The sequence below is a fragment of the Coregonus lavaretus genome (genome assembly GCF_964263955.1).
Source record: "Coregonus lavaretus genome assembly, contig: HAP1_SCAFFOLD_1342, whole genome shotgun sequence".
Lineage (NCBI taxonomy): Eukaryota > Metazoa > Chordata > Actinopteri > Salmoniformes > Salmonidae > Coregonus > Coregonus lavaretus.
In genome coordinates, this window is record NW_028160503.1 from 64957 (window position 1) to 86094 (window position 21138).

Genomic DNA, 21138 nt, shown 5'->3' on the forward strand with positions numbered 1-21138 from the left:
TATTATAGCACTGACATTTGTTAACAGCATTGAAAGTAATGATTACTAGACAGTTGTCATGGTAAAAGCAGTAATAGAAATAACATTATTTATTATGCTACTATTAATAATAATAATAATATTATAATAATCAATTTTAGAAAACACTTTAAAATCCCATCGTTAATTAGATTAGATGAGTTTATTAGTCACATGGAGAGGGACGCAAAATCTTGTGCTCTGGGCTCCAACAGCGCAGGTCAAAATAAATCAAATCAAATCAAGAGAAGTGAATGAGACAATCTAAAGATGATAATAATATGTAGACATTTACAACTGGGTGGTGGTGGGGGGCAGGGTAAGAGTCTGTTGGGTGGTGGGGGCAGGGTAAGAGTCAGTTGGGTGGTGGGGGCAGGGTAAGAGTCCGTTGGGTGGTGGGGGCAGGGTAAGAGTCCGTTGGGTGGTGGGGGCAGGGTAAGAGTCCGTTGGGTGGTGGGGGCAGGGTAAGAGTCCGTTGGCTTGGCTGGTGGGGGCAGGGTAAGAGTCCGTTGGCTTGGCTGGTGGGGGCAGGGTAAGAGTCTGTTGGGTGGTGGGGGCAGGGTAAGAGTCTGTTGGGTGGTGGGGGCAGGGTAAGAGTCTGTTGGGTGGTGGGGGCAGGGTAAGAGTCTGTTGGGTGGTGGGGGCAGGGTAAGAGTCTGTTGGGTGGTGGGGGCAGGGTAAGAGTCTGTTGGGTGGTGGGGGCAGGGTAAGAGTCCGTTGGCTTGGCTGGTGGGGGCAGGGTAAGAGTCCGTTGGCTTGGCTGGTGGGGGCAGGGTAAGAGTCTGTTGGGTGGTGGGGGCAGGGTAAGAGTCTGTTGGGTGGTGGGGGCAGGGTAAGAGTCTGTTGGGTGGTGGGGGCAGGGTAAGAGTCTGTTGAACGACTTGTTCATTTTTGACCATATCTGGTTAATTAGGGGCGTTTCTAAATGCTAAATAGCCAAAGTAATACACAAGAACTGAGGCTGAGAACAACTGGTATTTATCAATGGCGACCTCCTACGTTTGCGTCATAGGATTGGTTGATACATCACACTTTTTCTATGCATACCAACATTTAAAATAGCGTTTATAAGTAGTATTTTAGGATAGTTTCTACACAATATTTATAAATTGATAAATGTGCACAAAAGCATTGAGATGTATAAACTTGGCGCATTCATGTTTGCAGTTATAAATCAGACCTGTTGTAAAACGGTGCCTGCATGAACTAGCGTTATGAAATACACTCATCATCAATCTTTTATGGTGACAATAACGCCCTTATTTGCTGTATACTTTGGAAGGATTGGAATTAGGCACAGTATATCTAAAGGAAATATCCATGGCGAACTTGATCAAATGTCTTTGAAGATGTTGGCAGAATGTTTTATTTTACAGTGACATTTGCTGTAGGTCTATCTGACCGTTTCTGAAAGACAAAAACAATTGCAAATTGTTGTGGACCTGTAAATAGATCGTTTGAATGCAGTAATGTTTTAATAGGCCCAATTAAATGAGAAATGCGCATGGTAATTTGTTGTATGGCTACATCGGGAATATGAACTCATCATGGCCAGAAAAGGTGAGGAATTTATTATGCAATGATTATGATAATGTATTATGTTTATAAATGAAATATTGTCTACGCAAGAAATGTCACATTACATCATTCAGACGTCGCCTACAAACGTCAACGGAAAAGGTGAATCGTCTGTTCTAACGTTAAACTGCGCTTCGGATCGCATAGAGCAAAATCGGCTGCTGGAAATACTGTAGCTGATCTATTTACTACTGTGAAGTGGGTCCTATTAAATGAGAGATGGGACGAATGGTAGCCAATCCTAACTTGTTGTAGGCCTATAGGCTATTTGGCGAGTATAGGCTTTGTTCTGCAATAACAGGCAATGTATGCCTATTTCTAATTATTTTAGAATGTAAAGATACATGGATTTTCACTAGCAGCAAATGATTGCATCTTGTTATTGTATTTAGCTAGGCCTACCTGTTATTTTGTTCTGAATAAGAGTCTCGTCATATATTCCCTATTTGCACAAAAATTTACTAGGCTACTTTAGCCTTCTTAATATGCAAGACTTCAACCACTAGAAACTGCGCACGCATGGTCTAAAGTTTGCAGGAGGATTAGCAAATTCTCAGGTCAAGTTCCGTGAAAACTGGAACATGCATGTTTTGTGGCATATTTTGTGTGTAGGCAACGTTTATAAATGAGACCCCTGGTATTATAGAGCAAAATACTTGAAATAGCTTATCTTTACTGCTGTGAAGTGGGTCCAATTAAACGAGAGATGGTTGGAACAGTAACCTTGTTGTAGGTCTATATGCTACCACGTGAGTATGAAACCATCACAGAAAAGGTGAGGAATTTATTATGCAATGATCATGGAAACGAAATAAATAATAGCCTAGGAAATATCTGTCTATTTGTAATTATCTAACGGCAAATGATTGCATCTTGTTATCAACCTTTTTATTGTTATGAATAAGCTTGTCCATCATATTCTCCATTTACACAAAATACTAATCGACTTGCCTGTGTGTGATGATTTTGCGGATACAGGCTGTGTTGGTATTTACATACGTGTGTGTTTTGGACGTGTGTTTGCCAGACCTTACCGAAAAAGTATTTGTTTTCTTTCTGGACGCCAGCAGGTATTGAACTAACCCTGTCTCCCGAGTGGCGCAGTGGTCTAAGGCACTGCATCACAGTGCTAGCTGTGCCACTAGAGATCCTGGTTCGAATCCAGGCTCTGTCGTAGCTGGCCGCGACCGGGCGGCACACAAGTCGTCCAGGGTAGGGGAGGGAATGGCCGGCAGGGATGTAGCTCAGTTGGTAGAGCATGGCGCTTGCAACGCCAGGGTTGTGGGTTTGATTCCCACGGGGGCCAGTATGAAAAAAATATATTAAAAAAATAATGAATGCACTGGATAAGAGCGTCTGCTAAATGACTAAAATGTAACCTCTTTTCAGACTCCTCCTCCTCCCCCTCTTCCTCCTCCTGCTCAGACTCCTCTTCCTCCGACTCCTCCTCCTGCTCAGACTCCTCCTCCTCATCTCTTTAGACAGGGCTCCAGATGTTGTAGTAACAACCTCCCCCTGTCTCTGGAAGACCACATGCTAAGCTGGAGTTAGTAGAACATGTTGTCCCAAATGGAACCCTATTCCCTTTATAGTGCACTACTTTAGACCTGGAACCCTATTCCCTTTATAGTGCACTACTTTAGACCTGGAACCCTATTCCCTTTATAGTGCACTACTTTAGACCTGGAACCCTATTCCCTTTATAGTGCACTACTTTAGACCTGGAACCCTATTCCCTTTATAGTGCACTACTTTAGACCTGGAACCCTATTCCCTTTATAGTGCACTACTTTAGACCTGGAACCCTATTCCCTTTATAGTGCACTACTTTAGACCAGCCAGCCAGCCAGCCTGAAAAAAATAAAAATGGCTGGCTGGCTGGCTGAAAAAAATAAAAATAATTTATGCACTCACTAACTGTAAGTTGCTCTGGATAAGAGCGTCTGCTAAATGACGTGTGTGTGTGTGATGTTGCCCTTCATGGAGATAGATTCAGTCCAAATGATGATGAGAATCCCAGATTATCTCATTGAGAAGTCAATCTACCTGGGTGTCTTGGATGTTGGAAATGTTAAAAGGTTCAGTGGGGAAACTAGTAGACTGGATTACTGGAAAGTTTTATGAGACATTTGCCTGGTTGCAAAAATGCTGATAGTTTGTCTAATTTCAGTTTGTGTGACAAAACATGGTACCATCTTAACCGCTGAGAAATAACTGTTTGAAGCTGGTGTACAAAACAGAAAGTCAAAAGATGCCAAAAAGAAACTTAATGAGGTAATCGGCAGTTGCTAAATCCATTTTTTGACCTATAAATTAATGATACAGTATGTACCCATTGATTCTTGAAGAATCTAACTTATAAATGCCTCATGAGCTCAGTTCAACTGTCATACCCCATCAGAACCCAGAATCTAACTTATAAATGCTTCATGAGCTCAGTTCAACTGTCATACCCCATCAGAACCCAGAATCTAACTTATAAATGCCTCATGAGCTCAGTTCAACTGTCATACCCCATCAGAACCCAGAATCTAACTTATAAATGCCTCATGAGCTCAGTTCAACTGTCATACCCCATCAGAACCCAGAATCTAACTTATAAATGCCTCATGAGCTCAGTTCAACTGTCATACCCCATCAGAACCCAGAATCTAACTTATAAATGCCACATGAGCTCAGTTCAACTGTCATACCCCATCAGAACCCAGAATCTAACTTATAAATGCCTCATGAGCTCAGATCAACTGTCATACCCCATCAGAACCCAGAATCTAACTTATAAATGCCACATGAGCTCAGTTCAACTGTCATACCCCATCAGAACCCAGAATCTATCTTATAAATGCCTCATGAGCTCAGTTCAACTGTCATACCCCATCAGAACCCAGAATCTAACTTATAAATGCCTCATGAGCTCAGTTCAACTGTCATACCCCATCAGAACCCAGAATCTAACTTATAAATGCCTCATGAGCTCAGTTCAACTGTCATACCCCATCAGAACCCAGAATCTAACTTATAAATGCCTCATGAGCTCAGTTCAACTGTCATACCCCATCAGAACCCAGAATCTAACTTATAAATGCCTCATGAGCTCAGTTCAACTGTCATACCCCATCAGAACCCAGAATCTAACTTATAAATGCCTCATGAGCTCAGTTCAACTGTCATACCCCATCAGAACCCAGAATCTAACTTATAAATGCCTCATGAGCTCAGTTCAACTGTCATACCCCATCAGAACCCAGAATCTAACTTATAAATGCCTCATGAGCTCAGTTCAACTGTCATACCCCATCAGAACCCAGAATCTAACTTATAAATGCCACATGAGCTCAGTTCAACTGTCATACCCCATCAGAACCCAGAATCTAACTTATAAATGCCTCATGAGCTCAGTTCAACTGTCATACCCCATCAGAACCCAGAATCTAACTTATAAATGCCACATGAGCTCAGTTCAACTGTCATACCCCATCAGAACCCAGAATCTATCTTATAAATGCCTCATGAGCTCAGTTCAACTGTCATACCCCATCAGAACCCAGAATCTAACTTATAAATACCTCATGAGCTCAGTTCAACTGTCATACCCCATCAGAACCCAGAATCTAACTTATAAATGCCTCATGAGCTCAGTTCAACTGTCATACCCCATCAGAACCCAGAATCTAACTTATAAATGCCTCATGAGCTCAGTTCAACTGTCATACCCCATCAGAACCCAGAATCTAACTTATAAATGCCTCATGAGCTCAGTTCAACTGTCATACCCCATCAGAACCCAGAATCTAACTTATAAATGCCTCATGAGCTCAGTTCAACTGTCATACCCCATCAGAACCCAGAATCTAACTTATAAATGCCTCATGAGCTCAGTTCAACTGTCATACCCCATCAGAACCCAGAATCTAACTTATAAATGCCTCATGAGCTCAGTTCAACTGTCATACCCCATCAGAACCCAGAATCTAACTTATAAATGCCTCATGAGCTCAGTTCAACTGTCATACCCCATTAGAACCCAGAATCTAACTTATAAATGCCTCATGAGCTCAGTTCAACTGTCATACCCCATCAGAACCCAGAATCTAACTTATAAATGCCACATGAGCTCAGTTCAACTGTCATACCCCATCAGAACCCAGAATCTATCTTATAAATGCCTCATGAGCTCAGTTCAACTGTCATACCCCATCAGAACCCAGAATCTAACTTATAAATGCCTCATGAGCTCAGTTCAACTGTCATACCACATCAGAACCCAGAATCTAACTTATAAATGCCTCATGAGCTCAGTTCAACTGTCATACCCCATCAGAACCCAGAATCTAACTTATAAATGCCTCATGAGCTCAGTTCAACTGTCATACCCCATCAGAACCCAGAATCTATCTTATAAATGCCTCATGAGCTCAGTTCAACTGTCATACCCCATCAGAACCCAGAATCTAACTTATAAATGCCTCATGAGCTCAGTTCAACTGTCATACCCCATCAGAACCCAGAATCTAACTTATAAATGCCTCATGAGCTCAGTTCAACTGTCATACCCCATCAGAACCCAGAATCTAACTTGTAAATGCCTCATGAGCTCAGTTCAACTGTCATACCCCATCAGAACTCAGAATCTAACTTATAAATGCCTCATGAGCTCAGTTCAACTGTCATACCCCATCAGAACCCAGAATCTAACTTATAAATGCCTCATGAGCTCAGTTCAACTGTCATACCCCATCAGAACCCAGAATCTAACTTATAAATGCCTCATGAGCTCAGTTCAACTGTCATACCCCATCAGAACCCAGAATCTAACTTATAAATGCCTCATGAGCTCAGTTCAACTGTCATACCCCATCAGAACCCAGAATCTAACTTATAAATGCCTCATGAGCTCAGTTCAACTGTCATACCCCATCAGAACCCAGAATCTAACTTATAAATGCCTCATGAGCTCAGTTCAACTGTCATACCCCATCAGAACCCAGAATCTAACTTATAAATGCCTCATGAGCTCAGTTCAACTGTCATACCCCATCAGAACCCAGAATCTAACTTAGAAATGCCTCATGAGCTCAGTTCAACTGTCATACCCCATCAGAACCCAGAATCTAACTTAGAAATGCCTCATGAGCTCAGTTCAACTGTCATACCCCATCAGAACCCAGAATCTAACTTAGAAATGCCTCATGAGCTCAGTTCAACTGTCATACCCCATCAGAACCCAGAATCTAAGCTTGTTTTACTTTGTTTGTAAACAAAGTACATGTAAACAAACACTGTATAGCCTCAACATGGTTACAACTATAATGTTGATATCATGGATGGTCAGTCCATGCATCCGTAGCTCTGTCTATGAATTTAAGAGTGGTTCCATTTCTCCAGCCCCCATCCCTCAGATTTGAACAGAAACAGTGGCGGATATAACGTGTTCTTATTGTTTCAACTGCTGATTGGCACTTTAAGGATGGGAAGCATAGAAGGACTTCCGTCTCGCTTCCGCATTGTCTCCGTGCTGCTCTGCTGTTTGTTGCTACTTGGCTACCTGCCAAACTATTCACGTTTTACTTTTAATAAACGTTTAATCAATCTCTGTGTTCAACAAATTTACCAACTTTTTAGTTTTGTCCTCACTCATCTTTTTTCGTTAAACTTTTTCACCCCGGACGTTTATCCCGAGACAGAAGAGTCATTTTCCTGTGCGTTTTAGCTGCCAACTTTACGTTATTTTCCTTTTTTCCATCGCAACTTTTTTCCCTTATTCAACTTTTTCACTCCGGACGCTTTATCTGGACATGGTTCATCAACATCTTCAACAGCCGAAGCTAAGTAGTAACATTAACATGATGTCTTCTAATTGCAGTCGCTGTACTCATAATATACAGGAGAATTCTCGCCTTACGGCGAGAATAGCTGTGCTACAAGCCCAGCTTCAGACGCAATCGTTAGGCAAGGGTAATATCAGTGTAGGAAAGAATGAAACAGCGTCTGTGCCACCAGTAAGTACAGACAGTAACGTTAGTATAAATCCCCCCGCACAGTCCCCGCAGCCGGACAACTTTCTCATGGCTTCTGGAGGGAAATACTGTTGGAATGCTCAACCGGTGTCGCTCATTCAGCCGACAGAAACCTTCAACCGGTTTTCCCCATTATGTAGCGAGTCGGAGTCTGAGTCTGAGTCTTCTCTAGTCTCTACTCCTCCCGTTACGGGGTCTGAGACTCCGAAGGCTCCCACCATTAGCTCTGACAAATTGAAAACCCTAGTCATTGGCGACTCCATTACCCGCAGTATTAGACTTAAAACGAATCACCCAGCGATCATACACTGTTTACCAGGGGGCAGGGCTACCGACGTTAAGGCTAATCTAAAGATGGTGCTGGCTAAAGCTAAAACTGGCGAGTGTAGAGAGTATAGAGATATTGTTATCCACGTCGGCACCAACGATGTTAGGATGAAACAGTCAGAGGTCACCAAGTGCAACATAGCTTCAGCGTGTAAATCAGCTAGAAAGATGTGTCGGCATCGAGTAATTGTCTCTGGCCCCCTCCCAGTTAGGGGAAGTGACGAGCTCTACAGCAGAGTCTCAGCACTCAATCGCTGGTTGAAAACTGTTTTCTGCCCCTCCCAAAAGATAACATTTGTGGATAATTGGCCCTCTTTCTGGGACTCACCCACAAACAGGACCAAGCCTGACCTGCTGAGGAGTGACGGACTCCATCCTAGCCGGAGGGGTGCTCTCCTCTTATCTACCAACATAGATAGGGCTCTAACTCCTCTAGCCCCACAGTGAAATAGGGTGCAGGCCAGGCAGCAGGCTGTTAGCCAACCTGCCAGCTTAGTGGAGTCTGCCAATAGCATAGTCAGTGTAGTCAGCTCAGCCATACCCATTGAGACTGTGTCTGTGCCTCGACCTAGGTTGGGCAAAACTAAACATGGCGGTGTTCACCCTAGCAATCTTATTAGGATAAAGACCTCCTCCATTCCTGCCATTATTGAAAGAGATCGTGATACCTCACATCTCAAAATAGGGTTACTTAATGTTAGATCCCTCACTTCAAAGGCAGTCATAGTCAATGAACTAATCACTGATCATAATCTTGATGTGATTGGCCTGACTGAAACATGGCTTAAGCCTGATGAATTTGCTGTGTTAAATGAGGCCTCACCTCCTGGTTACACTAGTGACCATATTCCCCGTGCATCCCGCAAAGGCGGAGGTGTTGCTAACATTTACGATAGCAAATTTCAATTTACAAAAAAAAAAATGGCGTTTTCATCTTTTGAGCTTCTAGTCATGAAATCTATGCAGCCTACTCAATCACTTTTTATAGCTACTGTTTACAGGCCTCCTGGGCCATATACAGCGTTCCTCTCTGAGTTTCCTGAATTCCTATCAGACCTTGTAGTCATAGCAGATCATATTCTAATTTTTGGTGATTTTAATATTCACATGGAGAAGTCCACAGACCCACTCCAAAAGTCTTTCGGAGCCATTATCGACTCAGTGGGTTTTGTCCAACATGTCTCTGGACCTACTCACTGCCACAGTCATACTCTGGACCTAGTTTTGTCCCATGGAATAAATGTTGTAGATCTTAATGTTTTTCCACAAAATCCTGGACTATCGGACCACCATTTTATTACGTTTGCAATCGCAACAAATAATCTGCTCAGACCCCAACCAAGGAGCATCAAAAGTCGTGCTATAAATTCTCAGACAACACAAAAATTCATTGATGCCCTTCCAGACTCCTTCTGCCTACCCAAGGACGTCAGAGGACAAAAATCAGTTAACCACTTAACTGAGGAACTCAATTTAACCTTGCGCAATACCCTAGATGCAGTTGCACCCCTAAAAACGAAAAACATTTGTCATAAGAAACTAGCTCCCTGGTATACAGAAAATACCCGAGCTTTGAAGCAAGCTTCCAGGAAATTGGAACGGAAATGGCGCCACACCAAACTGGAAGTCTTCCGACTAGCTTGGAAAGACAGTACCGTGCAGTACCGAAGAGCCCTCACTGCTGCTCGATCATCCTACTTTTCCAAATTAATCGAGGAAAATAAGAACAATCCAAAATTTCTTTTTGATACTGTTGCAAAGCTAACTAAAAAGCAGCATTCCCCAAGAGAGGATGGTTTTCACTTCAGCAGTGATAAATTCATGAACTTCTTTGAGGAAAAGATCATGACCATTAGAAAGCAAATTACGGACTCCTCTTTGAATCTGCGTATTCCTCCAGTGCTTAGCTGTCCTGGATCTGCACAGCTCTGCGAGGGCCTGGGATCGGGAGAGACACTTAAGTGTTTTAGTACTATATCTCTTGACACAATGATGAAAATAATCATGGCCTCTAAACCTTCAAGCTGCATACTGGATCCTATTCCTACTAAACTGCTGAAGGAGCTGCTTCCTGTGCTTGGCCCTCCTATGTTGAACATAATAAACAGCTCTCTATCCACCGGATGTGTACCAAACTCACTAAAAGTGGCAGTGATAAAGCCTCTCTTGAAAAAGCCAAACCTTGACCCGGAAAATATAAAAAACTATCGGCCTATATCGAATCTTCCATTCCTCTCAAAAATTTTAGAAAAAGCTGTTGCGCAGCAACTCACTGCCTTTCTGAAGACAAACAATGTATACGAAATGCTTCAGTCTGGTTTTAGACCCCATCATAGCACTGAGACTGCACTTGTGAAGGTGGTAAATGACCTTTTAATGGCGTCAGACCGAGGCTCTGCATCTGTCCTCGTGCTACTAGACCTTAGTGCTGCCTTTGACACCATCGATCACCACATTCTTTTGGAGAGACTGGAAACCCAAATTGGTCTACACGGACAAGTTCTGGCCTGGTTTAGATCCTACCTGTCGGAAAGATATCAGTTTGTCTCTGTGAATGGTCTGTCCTCCGACAAATCAACTGTACATTTCGGTGTTCCTCAAGGTTCCGTTTTAGGACCACTATTGTTTTCACTATATATTTTACCTCTTGGGGATGTTATTCGAAAACATAATGTTAACTTTCACTGCTATGCGGATGACACACAGCTGTACATTTCAATGAAGCATGGTGAAGCCCCAAAATTGCCCTCGCTAGAAGCCTGTGTTTCAGACATAAGGAAGTGGATGGCTGAAAACTTTTTACTTTTAAACTCGGACAAAACAGAGATGCTTGTTCTAGGTCCCAAGAAACAAAGAGATCTTCTGTTAAATCTGACAATTCATCTTGATGGTTGTAAAGTCGTCTCAAATAAAACTGTGAAGGACCTAGGCGTTACTCTTGACCCTGATCTCTCTTTTGACGAACATATCAAGACTGTTTCAAGGACAGCTTTTTTCCATCTACGTAACATTGCAAAAATCAGAAATTTTCTGTCCAAAAATGATGCAGAAAAATTAATCCATGCATTTGTTACTTCTAGGTTAGACTACTGCAATGCTCTATTTTCCGGCTACCCGGATAAAGCACTAAATAAACTTCAGTTAGTGCTAAATACGGCTGCTAGAATCCTGACTAGAACCAAGAAATTTGATCATATTACTCCAGTGCTAGCTTCCCTACACTGGCTTCCTGTTAAGGCAAGGGCTGATTTCAAGGTTTTACTGTTAACCTATAAAGCGTTTATCGTATCTGAAGATTATGCCTTTGTTAAATGTTTTTCATGACGAAATGGAATGTTGGTTGTTAGTATAATGTAACATATAATAGACAGGAAGTGTATTGTAAACTGGCCAGCAGAGGGAGCCATCTTGTTGCATTGGTTATAAATAGGGGTACACGAAGAAGATAGGTCAGAGCAGACATCAGAATTGGACGACACTACTGCTCTCCGGGTGTCATGTCACCTGTTACTCATGCTGAAGCTTATGATCTGAATAAACCTTATGATCGACGTTCAGTATGAGCAGACTCCTTGATTGACGGTAACACCTACGAATAACATACACTACATAATGGAGGCTCCGCTGAGATATTGATTGCATCGTTATTGGTCCCTTTCCTGGATTCGTGAATTGACTATTGTTCAAGCCGGCTAAAGGTGAGATTATTCACCAACTTTGGACACTAGTCATTTCGTTGATGGGGGAGAGGGCTTTGACGGTGTACGGTTAAAAGGACTTGGGTCGTTATTGAGGTATGGTGTTGTTGTTGATTCGGAGTCTGATAACAAATATTCTAAATTGGGTTGATGGGTAAATGGGGAATAATAGCATGTTTAGGACAATGGATTGGTAGAGAATAAAGGTTGGAAGACGTCTGCATAATTAGGGCACCGTGAATCTGGAAAAGACCTCGAGGAGGCGATTCTTTATGAATGGGCTACAAATCCAGACTTAGTTAGTATTGGGTCAGGTTGATTTCTTAAGCGGGAATTATGAAGTGAATTGGTGTATTTATGTTATACTCCGCCTCTGGCCGACGGGAAATTGGTTTGGGGATAACCGCTTGATATGAGATTCATCTTTCAAGGCAGCATAAAGTTAGAAGGAGATTATTGATGATCATGGATAATGATTGGGCCGCGGTGCGGGGTGTTCATTTGTATAGCTAGTAGGCTACAATTAGCTGGAGGTTGGTGTTAAGGCTGGATTGTTTCAGGCCACGTGGTGCCTCGTTGCTAAGGCTTGATTGTATGGTTCGGGTCACGTGGTACATCGTGGTGAAATGCTAAATGCTAAGGCTTGAGGCTAAAGGCTAATTTTTTGTCATGCTACATCATGGTGGCTGGATGCTAGTGCTAATTGTGTGTTGTGTCACGATGTACCGTAGGCTAAGCTAACTGCTAAGGTTGAATGCTAATTGTGATGCGTGCTACATGCTAACGGATATCCTTAGAGATTCCATTGCGATGGGTTAAAGTCTCTTAAACTTGTCACTGTCTGTAAGTCAGGTTGTATGTTTTGTGAGCGCTGTTAAATGTTGTTTGACTATGGGGGAAATGGTAAGTTACAGCTGGCTGTTATTCTTTCTGTTTGGGGAGAGAGGAGAGAATCATTCTTTCATGGGGAAACGTATTTTTGAATGGTTGTGCGCATGCGTTTAATTTTGCGACACTACACTACAGAAAGGGGGAGTTTATGGCACAAGATTATGACACGTTTTGGTTTACGGCACTAAATCTTCGACATGCGGTCGTGCTGAGGCGACGGAACAAAATGGTGGCCAGTACGGTCATGTGATTGTTTCAGGCTTCTTTTCAGGGGTAAGGGCTACCGGAAGAGAGAGGTGAACACGACTTTTAAAATCGTTAAAGTAACTGTTATGTGAACGTTAAACTATTTGGCGATGTAGTACATTTATAGATCAAATATATGTTGACGGAGTATAATTAATTAAAATAAAACGATTAAGATTAAATGAAATGTTTTGGAGCGATCTATGTAATAAATGATATTTGCGCATGCGTGGGATTCTGCAAAACAACACATGGGGGCTGCAGGGAGACGGAGAAACACACAGACAGAGAGATTTTAGCACGAGTATTCTAGTTTAGAGATTGGTTGAAGATGAAACTTGCTTTGTAGCCTATTGAATTTATAAATTAGATATATGGTAGCGGATTATAATACATTTAATTAAAGAATTAAATAACGGATTAAAATAAAAAATAAAAAGGTTTTTGAGCGATTTATTTAATTCTGAGTTTAGTCTTAGAGTGAATAATGTAGAACAAACGAATATTGAATGGTTGGAGATACTCAGTGACTGCATTAACGACTAAATGTTATGTTGTGTCTTTGTTCTTCTGTCATATGAGAGGAACGCTAAGTGAGAGGAGTGAGGAGATACAGGAAGTGATCACGTCACGTGGCAGAGGATCAAGTCAAAAAGGGTTTGGTACTGATTATGGTTACAAGATCTTTCCCTAACAGGATATGTGATGTTATGACGATTTTACAAGGGGCTTGGCAAATTCTATTTCAATAAAAGTTACATTTTGGAGGTTATGTGCATCACTGGGCTGGATTGCAGTTCGATTGGAAATCAGGTACTGACATTATTCTTTAAATTTATGATAATTAGGGGTTATAGAGCAAGGGGTTAAAGGCTTTGTTTAGGGGTATTTTAGTCTGAAGATGACTAACTTGCATTTACTGGCAGTTGATGGGCTGTGGTAATATACTCAACACTAATGGATAAGGTGGTGACATAGGATATAGGAATAAAAATTGGTTTTAATTATTCAGGATTTTTAATTTACTTATTTGGATTTATTTGGAGTTGTTAGGTTATATTAAGAATTACAGGGGGGAAGTCTATATAACTTAAATAGTCTAAAATAGGATAGTTCACAATAAAGGAATATAAAGGGCTTGATATAGGGGGAAATTGATTAAAATAGTCATTTTTTAATCAAAGTAGACTAGTGTTAGGAGAGACTAATGGCAGAAGTTAGTACACCATTCTCACATATGGATTCAGCAGAAAGACATCATCCAGCAGGGTGATTGTGGCATCAGAGATGAAGACGAATATGAGCAGAAACAACGATGAAGATGAATCCAGAAGAAGGAAGGAAAATCGGGATGTTTGGGAACTTAAGGAGAAGAGGATGATGATGATGAGAGGTCATGGGTGGAGGTGACTCTGTGATCAGAAGGAAGTGGCAAGAATTGGAGGAGAAGAAGAATACATGGAGGCAAAGATGCTGAAGAAAAGTAAGAAGATGATGGAAGACGATATTTCAAGGACAGAACTTAGAAGATAACCTTTTGAAGAATACTGATAGAGAATACTGATAGGTCCACAACGAGAAGAACCGGACGAAGAAAACTCTATCAAATACAACTTATAACGGGTGGTGGAGAAGAAGAAAATAAGTGTTGGTTATGAAGAATCAGAGTGAATCAAATCAACAATCACTGTTACAGCTTTAACTGAACAATATCAAAGGCAATTGTACCAACCAAGGGGGGACCAGATGTTCCATATCGACGGTCAGTTTCTGGACAGACACAGAATTGGAGAAGAAGAAACAGAGGAAGATCAACGAGCAAGTGAAGATCACCTGTGCTTCAGGTGAACACTAAATATTCTAGAGTGCCGAGAATATCCGGAATGGGTGCATTGCTGAGAGCCTTGATTAGAGAAGAAGAGAAAATAGCTAACAGTTGAAACAACCGACAATTAGAAGTGATAGTGAATAGGGGAAAACTTATCTGGGTTCAGTCTAAAGAGGTTAAACATATCACTCTGTAAAGTAAACTAATTAGGATAGGGATTTGAGGTAGTAAAACAGTTTAAATACTCTTAGGGAATCAATTGAGCTCTGCTATAGAAGTCAAATAGGAATTAAAAGAGACAATATACCAATGACATTGTGGGAAGAGATGCATGGTGTAAATTGAAGTAGTCAATCAGAGGCACAATAGACGACTGACTGTCTGGGAGACTATTTTAAAAAGTAGGGTTTTTGGGGAATCATTTGCTTAAAAGATAAATATCATAGGAAGGATGATAATGTATTAGATTGCCTGTTAGACAATCTGTCTGGGAAAAAACTTAATAGGGGTGACTGTTATTTTGGGTTACATTCTTACACTAAGAGATTTGAGGTTAGGCTAAAAGGTGTTTAGTCGGTTTTGCCAAGTCTGTGTGTAATGAGTCAGAAGCAGGTGGGGAACTTTCCCAATCACATATTCTAAAATTTGGTGGTAAGAGATTTTGTCAATAAATCAGGGGAAAAGGTTTTAAATGTTATGAGAGAAAAGATTAGATTAAAATAGGTTAGGAGAACTAGGGGTGAAGGAACTCTGAGACAGTAAGCTAAGTTTCAAAGTTAGTAGTAAGACAGAGAGAGAACAGTGAGGAAGGACATTTTAACGTTTAGTGGGAAGATAGGGGAGGAGTTTAGATCGGTTAGGAGCAGATGCATTGAGAAAGTATGTGTTGCTGAATGATAAGAGAAGATTGAGGGTGATTGAGTATCTATATTTACAGTTTCCAGCAGGGAGATCAATGTCATTATAGGTGTATTTTGTGTAATCAAAAGTTTAAAGTTTAGAGGTAGAACTGAAAGGGGGAAAAAGTGACACTAGTGGTGATAGATGGAAGTACAAGCAAAGACCATTTTTTTTTCCTTTGGGGAAAACTAGGAGTAACTAAGGACATTAACACTTCAGTCTATTATAACAACAGGGAGAAGCAATTTAACTCTTTCAACATTGATAGGTATTAAAGTCATAAACATATTGCATTTGATTATAAGGGAACCAATACAGCACCAATTTTAGGGGGAAAAATACTTATTAGGGTTTAAGATGGGGACGTTTCTCTCATATGGAGAGATAATTATGGAGAATAAGTATTGTTATCAGGACCAGGAGTAGAAGGAGGTATAGTTTGGAATAGGGTTAGGAGTGACTGTTCACTTATGTTGCGTAATATTATAGAGAAAGGTTAGGGAGAATATATGTGTACTTATTTAGGGCAAGCATTAGAATTTGTTTCGGTTAGGAATTATTGGTTAACGGGCAATGTAATTCATAAAGTAACGCTTATAATGGAAGATTTGAAGTCTGTGGAAGTTTTCACAGTCATTGAGGGAGTTCAGGAGGAGTAGAACTGAATGGACAGTAGTCACTCCAACAGTGAATAATACACATAGGATATGGGAAATTTTGCACTAGAAGTAATTAGGGTTAATACAGCAGCTAAATCAACTACTTTAATGGTAACTTTGGAAGGGATTAATGATACGATGGTAATAGCAAATGTAGGAAGGATGACAACAACTTTTCTGAAATTGAAGGAGGCAGCAAGAGAGACTCAGGGGTTTAGGTTATTACGAATAGGGTTAAAAAAGGAGAGCCGATATTAATAGAAACAATATAGATTAATCTGAAATGGAGAAGAGAGATTCGTCATGGAAGCTGCAGGATGAGGTCTTTTGATTTTGATGACAGAGGGGGGGGGCATCTGATCAGTGCTGCTCGTTCCTCTGTTGTGGAAATTAGAGATAGATTAACTCATTCTGTGGGGTCAGTGAGGAATCTTGAGGGTTGATGTCTGTTGGGGATGCCAGCCCAAGACGTGTTAGACGGTCGCGCGGCCTCTGACGGGTGTGGGTAAATGTTATGCTTTGTCATGACTGTGGTATCGGCAACAGTCATTGACCGATAAAATAATGTAGTTGTCAGACCAGTAGGGTTTAAGTGTTCTTGGGTGAAGGGATTACCCTATGAGCATTATAAGAGGGAAAGTAAAATCAGGTAATTGCAAACTCTGAAGTATTCAGGTGAAATATTGAGGGCTAAAAGTTGTTTGTTCTAATGAAACATATGAGGTAAGGGGTATGTTTATGGAAAGATCAGATTGGGATGTTAGATGATAACTTTGGATAAGTATGACCTTAAGGGTAGTAATGACAAATAATAGGTTACTTTTTATATATCAGGTAGTAAGAAGAGCAGGACTTTGATGGTTAAAAGATTAGCTTTTGACTGACAATGTGACTATGGGAATTTTAGAGGATAAGGGGAAATTATGATAGAGTATATTCTTACCCTATGGGGATAGGATGTTGTTACAGGTCAACGTTGAAGCTTCCATATGAGGTTTTACCATTATAAGAGGGATAGCATTGGACACAGCTAAATCTAGGGTTAAAAGGGTGACATTACATTTACATTTCAGTCATTTAGCAGACACATGGCGACATGTCATAGTCTTCAAGCCTATCATTGAAGAATAAGTTTAAGGGAGAAGGGGGGACTTCATTCATGGTATGGTGTAACATTTGGGAAGATAATATTGATAAATATTAGTGTATTACTGTGAGTCCAGATAGTTCAGATAATATCACTGGGGTTATGGATGCATTGTAAGGGATGCATTTGAAAGGATTTGGTTGCAATATCAATTAGGCCAGTAGGGGCAGTGATGGGTCAGATTATAGTTTAAGCTTTGATAACACTGTGTGATGTTTGTACTGACTTTTGAGAAAGTTATGAGATTGAGATAGGTTGGAGAAGTGGTGCCTGGAGACAACACTCAGATGCCGGTGTGGACTGTTCCTGATCTGGATAAAGATGGACAAGTGGAACTGAGGGATAAATATCATTTTGGATTATTTGATGATTTTTCAAATTGTTTTTTCAAATTTAGTATGATTTTTAGTGTGATTTATGAATCAATGGGGGGAATGGATAATGTGATTCATGCATCATTTATGTATCATTTTTTAAATTCTTAGGTGAAATGGAGGTTTAATTTGAAAGTGGTTGTTTTGCAAAGGATACTGTTTGGTCGTTTATTTTCTTGTCATTCCAGAAGCATGTGGAGATTGGAATACTCAAACAAAGACAATATGACTGGAGGAGATGAAACAAGGAGGGTGTGGCTGATTCCATCATCAACAAGTCCATTGGAAGAGGACATTACAGGGAGACGAAGTGTAGTGGACTACATTCCAGTGTCTGCAATGAAATATAGACATGTGTAATACATAATTGTGTCATATTCTTAGGTATTGATTTTAGTATAATTATGTTTGAGGTTATTGAATGCAGATGAGGATCGTAGATGCTTTTGTTTGTTTCGATGGGGTTAGGGACAGAATGTTTAAGCAGGGAGAGATTCCCTTTCAGGTCCTATGGGTTGACCAGCCTGAGAGTGGATATTTATGGATAGGATTTTGTTTACATGGGTATTTAATTACATCATAGTTTCAAATGCATTTACATGAGTTATGAGGTTATCTGGAGTACCGACGGTGGTTGCCTGGGGCAGAGGGACGGTGAGAGAATTTTACTGTCTTGATTGATATGGATGGATGGCTGCTGGACAGTTTTTCGCTCTCATACTTCATAGAGATTTATTCATAATTCATAGTAATGTGTTCATACTTCATAAACAGTTGTTCATAATTCATAGTAATGTATTTACACTCCATAAAGAGTTATTCATAATTCATAGTAATGTGTTCATACTTCATAGAGATTTATTCATAATTCATAGTAATGTGTTCATACTTCATAAACAGTTGTTCATATGTCATAGTAATGTATTTACACTCCATAGAGATTTCTTCATGGGTCATAGTAATGTATTTACACTTCATAAACAGGTATTTCATAGAAAGGTATTTACACTCTAGAGGAGAATGTTTTTGGGTTTAAGGTTAAGAATATTCAATGAGATAAATGGTTAATAGTCATAATCTTATTCTGTTTGTTTTCGAGACGTTTATTTCGTCTCGAAAGGGGGGAATATCGTATCTGAAGATTATGCCTTTGTTAAATGTTTTTCATGACGAAATGGAATGTTGGTTGTTAGTATAATGTAACATATAATAGACAGGAAGTGTATTGTAAACTGGCCAGCAGAGGGAGCCATCTTGTTGCATTGGTTATAAATAGGGGTACACGAAGAAGATAGGTCAGAGCAGACATCAGAATTGGACGACACTACTGCTCTCCGGGTGTCATGTCACCTGTTACTCATGCTGAAGCTTATGATCTGAATAAACCTTATGATCGACGTTCAGTATGAGCAGACTCCTTGATTGACGGTAACACCTACGAATAACATACACTACACGTTACATGGGCTTGCTCCTACCTATCTTTCCGAGTTGGTCCTGCCGTACATACCAATACGTACGCTACGGTCACAAGACGCAGGCCTCCTAATTGTCCCTAGAATTTCTAAGCAAACAGCGGGAGGCAGGGCTTTCTCCTATAGATCTCCATTTTTATGGAACAGTCTGCCTACCCATGTGAGAGACGCAGACTCGGTCTCAACCTTTAAGTCTTTACTGAAGACTTATCTCTTCAGTAGGTCATATGATTGAGTGTAGTCTGGCCCAGGAGTGTGAAGGTGAACGGAAAGGCTGGAGCAACGAACAGCCCTTGCTGTCTCTGCCAGGCCGGTTCCCCTCTCCACTGGGGTTCTCTGCCTCTAACCCTGTTGCAGGGGCTGAGTCACTGGCTTGCTGGTGCTCTTTCATGCCGTCCCTGGGAGGGGTGCGTCACTTGAGTGGGTTGAGTTACTGACGTGATCTTCCTGTCTGGGTTGGCGCCCCCCCCTTGGTTTGTGCTGTGGTGGAGACCTCTGTGGGCTATACTCGGCCTTGTCTCAGGATTGTAAGTTGGTGGTTGGGGATATCCCTCTAGTGGTGCGGGGGCTGTGCTTTGGCGGAGTGGGTGGGGTTATATCCTTCCTGTTTGGCCCTGTCCGGGGGTTTCTTCGGATGGGGCCACAGTGTCTCCGGACCGCTCCTGTCTCAGCCTCCAGTATTTATGCTGCAGTAGTTTATGTGTCGGGGGGCTGGGGTTAGTTGGTTATACCTGGAGTACTTCTCCTGTCTTATCCAGTGTCCTGTGTGAATTTAAGTATGCTCTCTCTAATTCTCTCGTTCTCTCTTTCTCTCTGAGAACCTGAGCCCTAGGACCATACGTCAGGACTACCGGGCATGATGACACCTTGCTGTCCCCAGTCCGCCTGGCCTTGCTGCTATTCCAGTTTCAACTGTTCTGCCTGCGGCTACGAAACCCCTACCTGTCCCAGACCTGCTGTTTTCAACTCTAAATGATCGGCTATGAAAAGCCAACTGAGAGACCTGAGCCCTAGGACCATACGTCGGGACTACCGGCCGTGGTGACTCCTTGCTGTCCCCAGTCCGCCTGGCCTTGCTGCTATTCCAGTTTAAACTGTTCTGCCTGCGGTTATGGAACCCCTACCTGTCCCAGACCTGCTGTTTTAAACTCTAATGATCGGCTATGAAAAGCCAACTGAGATTTATTCCTGATTATTATTTGACCATGCTTGTCACTTATGAACATTTTTGAACATCTTGGCATGGTTCTGTTATAATCTCCACCCGGCACAGCCAGAAGAGGACTGGCCACCCCTCATAGCCTGGTTCCTCTCTAGGTTTCTTCCTAGGTTTTGCCTTTCTAGGGAGTTTTTCCTAGCCACCGTGCTTCTACACCTGCATTACTAGCTGTTTGGGGTTTTAGGCTGGGTTTCTGTACAGCACTTCGAGATATTAGCTGATGTAAGAAGGGCTATATAAAATAAAATTGATTGATTGATTGAAGTAGCACACATAGAACAGATCTACCGTTTATCAGACCTGCTTTCAACCAGAAGACAGATCTATAACTGACGTGAATTTGATCTGGTCGCCCACAAAGCTACATATTGCGCCTTTTAATTAGCATGGTCATGTGATGAGGATAACAGACTGTCTCATTGAGAAGGCAGATCACCTGCGTTTTACACAAGCAGCCCAATTCTGATATTTTTCCTGTTAATTGGCAAAATAAGCTGATCTGATTGGTCAAAAGCCAATGAGTGAAAGAAAATAACCCAGAATTGGGCAGCCTGTGTAAACACAGCCATAGGGACCTGTAAAGTCCACACTGAAGTTGTACAACTGATGTAGGACTACAACGTGTCAGTTAGTTCATTAACAAATAATGACTTCATTTGAATGACGTTATTCTGGCTCAGCCTTTTTCAAAGCTCTCCTCCAGGGCCCCCAGGAGGTGCATGTTTTAGTTTTTGGTCCTAGAACTAACACCTTAGATTCAA